The following is a 10,521-nucleotide window of genomic DNA, read 5'->3' on the forward strand; positions in this document are numbered from 1 at the left end:
GCTTTGGCTGTAAAGCATCATTTCAAAATCTGAGACTACAGGGTGATTAACAAAAGGCTAAGCTGTGTTTCAATATATTTCACTTGTGATTTCATGACTATGAATATTTTCTTGTAATATTTTTTGTCTGTTGCGTTATGCTAATTAGTGTCAGTTGATGGCAATTCTCCCGGATCCGGGATGGGTAGTTCCAAGATTAACCTGTCTCCTCCCCTTCATCTTTACTGGTTGAAGTGAATTTAAGCAGTGACATCAATAAGGGAACCTAATATTTAGTACACTCAGTGTAATGGATCAATCTCAGTGTGACTGCCAGGATGAGTATGACATGGAACATTTCTGCCTTGCTGATGCATGTGAAATAGTGGACCCTTACGAACAGAGGAGACAGGAACATAGACCTGCAACAAGGTCTTCAAGAGCTAAATGGTTCATTTACAGGTGCAGGAGTGCAGGGTGTTCATATGAACTGTGATTGAATGATGAAAGACAAAATCTATGTAGACCTACACGAAACAAAAATGTAATTGTCTTATCTGAATAAACTTTACAATACATAAATTAATAAATTGCTTAAAAAAAATGTGTATGCTGCATGGAACAGCTCACAGAACCATTGTGCATTGGGCCTGTAGCACCTCTCTGTTCCACAACAACCTAAAATAAACTGTGTTGTGCTGCGTTCATGACCAAGTGGGAAAGTGGTTATTACCAATTGTGAAATACGGGTTAGGGCATTCACATTTAGAACTGGGAAATATCATGAAACATGGAGGTCATTAGAAGACTACCAGAGCTGATTTCTAAATCAAAAGCCAAATGAACATTTTGCATTTTGTACCAACAATTTGTATTTTGATCATACCATAAACAACAACTGCTGAAGATGTGTAATGCTTGCTGTCTTTTTTTGTTGACAAGTGATGTCAAAGAGCTGCAAGTGGGAAACTGGGATGATAGATGAGTTTCCCACTAGTAACTACCAGTTGGAGGGGCATTCAAGTTGTATATGCTTTACGAAATTACGAGATGTTGTGAATGCAGCATTAGCACACATGGCAATTGCTTATCTCTTCCCTGGAAAATATAATCTGGTCCAATAACAGGGTGATTTCAAGACAACTCCGAAACATCCGAGCCTCAAAATTAAAATGTGCTTTAGTTATTTGTGTAGAGCTTCATCCTGGTTGATTCTGTGTCTTTCCAAGAGGGAAACTCGGGGCTCATCTTTCTACAACGAGTTTGATATTTCGGAGTTTCCGAGTTCTGAGTTAAAAGCGGTAAAACAGATAGGCCTAAACTAAGTAGGTGTTCTTAATGATGAACAATTAATTGTTAACAGGAATCATCTCAATGTATTTCCAGTACACAATCAATAATAAACATTTGTGAACATTAGGCAAAAATGTCTTCCGCAATTACATCATTCCAATCAATAACAGCGAAAAATAAGAAATAGTCAGGTAATATTCAGGGACTAATGTTGGAGTCCTTGAATGGGGGGTGGGGGGGGGGGGGGGGGGGGGGTGAATGGAGGAGAATTAGCGCGTTTGAATAATGAAACCTATATGTGCAAATGACGGTGCTGGCTGCAGTCCACATAGTCACACCATCCACTGTAGCCTACTAAATAAGAAACCCAAGACTGACAACACATTAGCTACTATACTGAGACAGTATATGTGTGTGCCTACAGATGCAACACAGAATCAAGGCAGACATTGTCAGTCATGTAGAACAGGATCTGAGACAGTGTCACTGACACACTATCTGCAGCTACAAACAAGGGGATAGCTGTGTGTGTGTTTACATGTGTTTTTAATTTTGATGGAGAAAAGGTGATCTCAACTGATATACAAGGGTAGGCTACTGACCCCCCTTGTGGTGGCTTGGTGAACAACATCAAACTGTAAGAATGGCCCAAACCTGGTGATGTCAACAGTATAACGTTATCTTAATCAGACCAACATAGTGATAGAGTAAAGTTTTGCAAACCTACACAACATACCTTGGGTTGTCTGATAATGTGGGAGGGTCTGGGGATGATAGGGTACTTTACCGCAACCTCTAAACCCATTACTAGCTCAGGATCCCCCTCGGGACTGTCTGACAGGCTAGGGCAAGCTGGAGGAGTCTTAAAGATGTAGTTCTCTCTCCCTGCTGGTAGACCGTTGGAGTTGGAGTTTGTACCATTCAGAGTTCTTGTTCTCTTGTGTATAGAGATACAGCTGACAGTTCTGTGATGCGGCTGGTGTTCTACAGAGGCGTCTGGTTTGGGAACCAGCTGGCAGAGAACTGGGCCCACCATCACAGGGGGTTCTAGATCGGTTCTACTGGATTGGGAGGGGTCCGGGCCCAGGGACTGTATAGAGTCAGCTGTAACCTCTGGAGGACTCCCGAAACAGTGGCGCAACGAGGAACAGGGGAGACCTTGCATGCTGATGGGATATAGAGTCACAGGAAAAATAACCAAATAAAAACCCCAACGACAACACCACTGTCCGGGTAGTGTTTCCTCACAATGGGTCAGTCAAGCTGTGTCACCCTGTAGAGGCTGTTAGAGACACCTGTTCTCTGCTTTCATCAGTCTGTCCATCAGTCTATCAGTCAGTCAATCTCACCCTGTGTGTTTCTGAGTCCTCCAGCTTCAACACACCTTTTTTCTCTACCCATGATTTAGTTTGATCTAAATACTTTGTAAGCCAATTCTTTATCTCTGTCTGGCTCAGTCTGGGGGTCCTGGTCTCCACTCCTCTGCCTGGTTGTGAATAGCTCTTTTCTTCGTCTCTCCTCCCTCTCTCTGTGGCAGTACACAGGCTGGAATGAACTCTTCAGCCCCGCGAACCCCTCTACCTGCCTTCCTGCTATGTGTGTGTTTGTGTGTGTGTTTCAGGGGCATTGTGTGTGCTGGGTGTCTGATTACCTACGCAGATACTCCCCAGTCCGCCAGTCAATTGGTGGAATGCTGGGCCTGGGCCAAGCTGTTCAGTTGCTGCTGGCCTCTGGTTACCTACTGATTCAGAGTCAGCTACTTTAAACATTATTTCAATCTTCACCACTCTTTGCTAATGAACACATTGGATCCTAGAACAGGGGTTAGTGTATACAGGGTCAATTGTGTGTTATGGTTGGGTGGGTATCGAGGTCCGTGACAGCTCAGGTAAGACCTCCACTAAGAGAGAGTATGGATGGAAAAAGTACCCAATTTTCATACTTGATTAAAAGCAAAGATACAGTGCATTAATAGAGAATGACTGAAGTAAAAGTCACCCAGTAAAATACTGCTTGATTAAGTCTAAATGTATTTGGTTTAAAAAAAAAGTTTTAGAAGTAAATGTTATTGCTAAAATACACTGATTATACCAAGCATTAGGAACACCTTCCCAATATTGAGTTGGACCACCCCCCCCTTTTGCCCTAAGAACAGTCTTAATTTGTTGGGGCATGGACTCTACAATGTGTCGAAATGTGTTCCACATGGATGCTGGCCCATTTTGACTCCAATGCTTCCCACAGCTGTGTCAAGTTGTTTGGATGTCCTTTGATACACACAGGAAACTGTTAAGGGTGAAACACCCAGCAGCGTTGCAGTTCTTGACACAAACTGGTATGCCTGGCACCTACTACCATACCCCGTTTAAAGGCACTAACATACCCTCTGTATAGCACACATACACAATCCATGACTCAATTGTCTCAAGGCTAAACAATCCTTCTTTCAACTGCCTCCTCCCCTTCATCTAAACTGATTGAAGTGGATTTAACAAGTGACATCAATAAGGGATCATAGCTTTCACCTGGATTCACCTGGTCAGTCTATGTCATGGTAAAAGCAGGTGTTCTTAATGTTTTGTATACTCAGTGTAAATGTAAAAGTATAAATGATTCAAAATTCCTTATATTAAGCAAACCAGATGGCACCATTTTCTTGTTTTTTAAATTAATTTACAGATAGCCAGAGGTACACTCCAACAAGATCATTTACAAACGAATTTACAAACAAAGCGTTTGTGTTTAGTGAGTCTGCCAGATCAGAGGCAGTAAGGATGACCAAGGATGCTCTCTTTATGAGTGTGTGAATTGGGCCATTTTTTTCTGTCCTGCTAAGCAAGTACTTTTAGGTGTCAGGGAAAATATATGGAGTAAAAAGTACATTAAAAGTAAAAAATATATATAAATAGTAAAGTGAAGTACAGATTTAAGTAGTACTTTTAATTATTTTCACTTAAGTACTTTATCTCTCTCTCTGTCTCTCTCTCTCTCTCTCAGTGGTGCAGAGAGAGAGCTTGGCATATCTCCCCACAGAACGAGAGAAAGGACAATAGAGGGTCAACTGCTCGGGGTGACTGACTGATACTTAATTATTCATACAGGTGAAAGTGTCCGTTTATCAGTCACTCTTCCAGCCCACACTATCATCACACATGCATATTTTATAAAGCTTTATAATGCGTTGTAATGATGAGTGGTGAGGCAGCAGCTTCACATTTAATGTCAAATTGCAAAAACTTTTCCTATTTAGAACTTCTAATTCAACAAGACAGGATGCACAGAGTTTACAGAGAAGTCAATAGTCAACACAGATTAGATAGGAAATAGTGGCAAATATAGTTATCAAATCAAACTTTATTTGTTAAATGCACCAAATACAACAAGTGCAGACCTTACCTTGAAATGTTTACTTACAAACCCTTATTACAGTGCAGTTCAAGAAGAGTTTTTATTTACCAAATAAAAGAAAGTAAAAAATAAAAAGTAACACTAACGAGGCTATATACAGGGAGTACCGGTACTGGGTCAATGTGTGGGGGTACAGGTTAGTTGAGGTAATTTGTACATGTAGGTAGGGGTGAAGTGTCTATGCATAGATAATAAACATTGAGTAGCAGCAGTGTATAAAACAAATGGAGGAGGGGGGGGGGTCAATGTAGATAGTCCGGTGGCCATTTGATAAATTGTTCAGCAGTCTTACGGCTTGGGGGTGGAAGTTGTTAAGTAACCTTTTGGTCCTAGACTTGGCGCTCCGGTACCACTTTCCGTGCGGTAGCAGAGAAAACAGTCTATGAGATGGGTGTCTTGGATTGGAGTCTTCCTCTGACACCGCCTGGTATATAGGTCCTGGAGGACAGCATGCTTGGCCCTAGTGATGTACTGGGCCGTACGCACTACCCTCTGTAGCGCCATACGGTCAGATGCCAAGCAGTTGCCATACCAGGCGGTGATGTAACCGGTCAGGATGCTCTCGGTGGAGCAGCTGTAGAATTTTTTGAGGATCTGGGGACCCATACCAAATCTTTTCAGTCTCCTTAGGGGGAAAAGGGTTTGTCGTGCCCTCTTCCCGACTCTCTTGGTGTGTTTGGACCATGATAGTTAGTTGGTGATGTGGACACCAAGGAACATGAAACTCTCGACCCGCTCCACTACAGCCCCATATATGTTAATGGGGGCCTGTTAGTAATTAGGTTATTAGATAATAATAGTCTACAGTAGTCTACAGTAGGCCATGACTCATTGACAGACCAAGTCTGTACAAACCATGGCAATAAAGCAATAAACCATTTGCCTTTCTGAAATATGATTCACTCTGCAAAGAAACTGTACTTTGAGTAAAATTGGCTGATCCATAAACATGCCTTTGCACTCACTCTCTCACCTTCTCTCTCTGTATCCCTCTCCTCTCCCTTCCTGCCTGAGTTAAGCAGCTTCGTGGAAGGGGAGTGTTACACATGGACAAATTGAACAATGAGCTGGTGATGAAACATGCATGAGCTCCTTTGTCGGAGGATGTAAACAGAGCTTTAGTTTACTCTCACTAACCCGGGTAGTCTATGCATCAGAAAACTGTTAGCCTGCTGAGCAGAAGCCTAGGCATTACTTTGTGGTCCTGTATGGCCAGCTATTTTCAAAAGTATGTGGTACATTTTCACAGCTCTTAATACAAAATGCCAAACTGGTCACACTTGTAACGCAGCCAATCTTTCATTAAAAACCTGTCATTGTGCATTCATTTTGTTCGTATGCAGCTTTCACCACACAACCATTGATTCAAAGTATACGTGTATTGTAAAATGTAATGAGAACATTGGTTTAATCACCAACACTGTCACGTCTACTTCCACTCCCCTGCTCCGCTACGAACCACCGGTCCTGGCAACCCATCATGAGGCACACCTGGACTTCATCATCACCCTGATTACTTCCCCTTTATCCAGCACTCCGTTGTATCACCCATTAGGTAGTATTGCTTCCTGTTTAGACTCTACTTCTGTTTTTGTATTAACTCCATGTTTGTTCCGATTAAACTCACTGACTGCACCTGCTTCCTGACTCTCTGCGTCTCCGTTACAAACACCACATAATGTCTTTTTAATGTAGTTGTTTTAACTAGTTTATCCAATAGCAAACAATCCAAGATACAGAACATGTTTCAAATCACTCTTAGAATGCTGAAAGTAATATGCGACAGCACTGTAAATTACAGCAGATTACACAGTTTTCACATTAGGCAATACACTTGACATTGGTCTGCGTTGATGTTGTTGCATGCCTCATCCATGACCAGGAGGAGGGTGGCACGTTCATGGGGATGGCGATTGTACACCTTCCATCTTTATAATGCAAAAAAATCCTCAATACAGTTGAGGAAAGGAGAGTATGGGGGCAGGTTTATGGGCCATGAATCAGGGATGGGCCCGAAACTATGCATGTGTAACAGTTGTGAAATTCACAAAGTACTTTAACCAGGTTCATATATTAATATGGCATGTTGATTTGTTATTATGCATGCCTGCATCCTGGGAGTAGGGGAGTGTGTACTTACGTTTTGCCCTGCGTGCTCAAATTATTTTGATACACTATGAGAGGTAAGCATGTTTTTTCGTCTTCAAAAAGTTTGATTCCTTTAAGTACAAAGTCAAACAAGAGTTTTGTTCATGAATAATGTTGTATATTTAGATGTTACTCATAAGTGGATGGCATTGTTAAGATGCACTTGTAATTGTACTTTTCAGGATGATATTAACATTCTGAATTCAACATGTGGTTAATAGCTAGCTATGGTATTAGCAGGCTATTGTATGTGTGAACGATGGCTAGCTCCTCGAATGATCCCAGTCCCTTGTATTGTGCATCAGTTGTAGAAAGAGGTGTTGATTCGCAGAACATATGTGTTCTATAAGTGTTTTATTTTCTTTTGGATTCAAGATGCAGAGGGTGAATTCTGATGAATTAAAACAACCTGATCTCCAAAGTCGACGTCTATAGTCTCAATCAACCACACACAACGCAGAGTTACAGTGGAGCAGTATAGCACCGGTTACACCTGAACCACCTCTGCATAGTGGAACTTGACATTGTCCCACACAATGACATAACCCCTTCACCTTGACAGGCCTGCTCAATTTAATTGAGAAACACAATGAGGTGTGCAGCGTTATAGGATCCAACGGCTTACATCCTAACACACCAACTTCAGAGATTGCTGTGCACATGGAGATGTTTCCCCAGGTACTTGGACGGTCGCCCGTTGGCCAATGCGGTTCCGCCCACGTTACTGAGTTTTGGCCAGGTTGAAGCACGCTTCATCAACAGAAACATTATTGTGATGGTTCACAGCAGCATCAAGCACCATCACCCTCTAAAATATATATTTTGGTTAGTTATTTTTGACCGTATAGTTACAATATGATATTTTGAAGTAGCATGTGCATCAAATGGTAACAGTAAAACAGTATATAGTGCTGTACCTGAACACACTCTGCCCAGAGTTGTTTCACCGGGTTGATGTTTCTCTCAAAAGGCACCAGGTAAATGTGTTTCATAGATACCTGGTGCCTCTTCAAAAGGCGGGTGATTGGTGGTAGGCTGATGGATGCAATATTGGCAAAGGTGTCATCATTGTCCTCAATGGCCTGCTTTTTTTCAGACAGTTGTATGTCATTCCTGGCCCTCACCATTTCCACCACTGCTTGTCAGTCAGCACACAGCCACCATCATGGGGTCTTCAGTCAATTCTGAACACAGTATACTGTCAGTAGATCATACAGGAAGAATACTGTAACACGTTTTGTACAATTACATACACATTTTAATGTAATTTACTGTAAATGTAATCAGTGGCAATTTTAGCATATAAATCTTGGTGGGGTAAACCCCCAAAAATGTGGGATGCATGCCAAACGAGAGGTAACTCTGTTGGGAGCGCGCGTCATGAGACAGAGGCTCTCTGCCAGACCACTGACTCAAAGAGGTCTCATGAGCCCCTCCTTTATAGTAGAATCCTCAAACCAGTTTCTAAAGATGGTTGACATCTAGTGGAAGCCCTAGGAAGTGCAAACTCATCCATATCTCAATGTGTATTCGGTAGGCCAAGCTTTGAAAAACTACAAACCTCAGATGTCCCACTTCCTGGTTGGATTTTTCTCAGGTTTTCGCCTGCCATATGACTTCTGTTATGCTCACAGACATCATTCAAACAGTTTTAGAAACTTCAGAGTGTTTTCTATCCAATACTAATGATAATATGCATATATTAGTATCTGGGACAGAGTAGGAGGCAGTTCACTCTGGGCACGCTATTCATCCAAAAGTGAAAATGCTGCCCCCTATCCCAAAAAGGTTCAAACTAATTGTAACCTTTGATGCAAGAGATAAAGAGACAAGAAAGTAGTCAAGACGACTAGCTTGATTAAGTCTCCTCCATGTATATCTCACTAGGTCAGGGTTTTTTAGTCTCTAAATATCCACTATTTCTAATGTGTCCATAATATTTGTGATTTCCTTAGTTTGTAGAGTGATTACCTTTACGGTCCATTGAGGTACTTAACACTGTGTTATAGTCTCCTACCATAATGATTAGATCATTTGTTGCCTGTAAGTTCAATAAATTGGCATAAATGTTTTCGAAGAAGTGCGTACCATCCTGATTTGGACCACCATTTCCCTCAGGATCAGCTTGGTATCCAGATTGGTTCTATACTGCAACCAGTTGTTTTACGAAAAGATAACAATGAGTCTTTCCTACGATGACGACAGGTGTCTGTAGTACAGCCAGCTAGCACTCGTGGAATCCTTAGTAACAAAAGGAACACAAACTTGCAGTCCCAGCCGTAAAGGCTAACCGCGTCGTGGAATCCTTAGTAACAAAAGGAACACAAACTTGCAGTCCCAGCCGTAAAGGCTAACCGCGTTGTGGAATCCTTAGTAACAAAAGGAACACAAACGTGCAGTCCCAGCCGTAAAGGCTAACCGCGTTGTGGAATCCTTAGTAACAAAAGGAACACAAACGTGCAGTCCCAGCCGTAAAGGCTAACCGCGTTGTGGAATCCTTAGTAACAAAACTTTGATTTAATGAAAGCGCTTTCATGTAAACAAGAGCTTGTATAGAGCTTTATTAACTGAATGATACACTATGTATTTTTTTAATATTATTTGCAAACTGATATTTGACAAGTATTAATGCAAAAATAACATGCAAAATGGGCAAGCCTCCCCAAATGTTTTTTAAATATATATATTTTTTTGTTGCTAAAAATGTGGGGTTGAAAACAGGTGGGCCTTTGCCCCACCTGCCCTGAATGACAGGTCACCACTGAATGTAATGGTAAAGCATTTTTTATATTACCTTTATTTAACTAGGCTAGTCAGTTAACAACAAATTCTTACTTACAATAATGGCCTACTGGGGAACTGCCTTGTTCAGGGGCAGAAGAACATATTTTTACCTTGTCAGCTCAGCGATTTGATCCAGCAACCTTTCAGTTACATAGCCCAATGCTCTAACCACTAGACTACCTGCTGCCCCGCAATAGCTTTCTTCCCGAAATGTCCTCATGAACGAATTGACAGTAAATCTTTTCAGATTGGGGTGAACTAATCTGGCAGCCTCTGCCATGGTAAGGCCTCTGTTTACCACACGGTCAACAATGATGGCCCAGACTATCACACCAACTTCAGAGATAGCTCATGGAGATGTTTCACCCACGTTGTCCAGGCACTTGGACGGTCGCCTGTTGGCCTATGAGGTTCTGTCCACGTTACAGAGTTTTGGGAGCTACCCAGTCTTCAGCGCTCAGGCAAAAGTGCTCATATAGGGGTTCACCGAATTAGAAGCAATATGGGATTCCTTTTTGTTCTCATGATCTGTCTGGACATTCAAAACTGTCTCAGGTTAAAATCTGCTGCCCTGCAGTTGGGATGAAGTCAGTGTCATGCTGACCGTACAGGACTGTCTCCAGAGCTCTGTCTAGACTAGAGCATGACTGACCTCTAGCGGGCAATATAAAAAACCTGTCTGATTATCACATACATTGTTATCATATACATTTCCATGTCAAGTCATGGAATACTTTAAACCACTTAGATACTTTGTGACCAGTTGAGTGACATGGCCAATCATCAAAAAAATATAGGAAACCACAATTCTGAACCCTAGCAGTAACTGTAGAAAGTGCAGCCTATTTGAAATTAATGAATTGTTCTGTAAATATTGAAATGAATTTCAATGCAAAACTGCTGCCCTGA

Source organism: Oncorhynchus clarkii, chromosome 2 (genome assembly GCF_045791955.1).
Source record: "Oncorhynchus clarkii lewisi isolate Uvic-CL-2024 chromosome 2, UVic_Ocla_1.0, whole genome shotgun sequence".
NCBI lineage: Eukaryota > Metazoa > Chordata > Actinopteri > Salmoniformes > Salmonidae > Oncorhynchus > Oncorhynchus clarkii.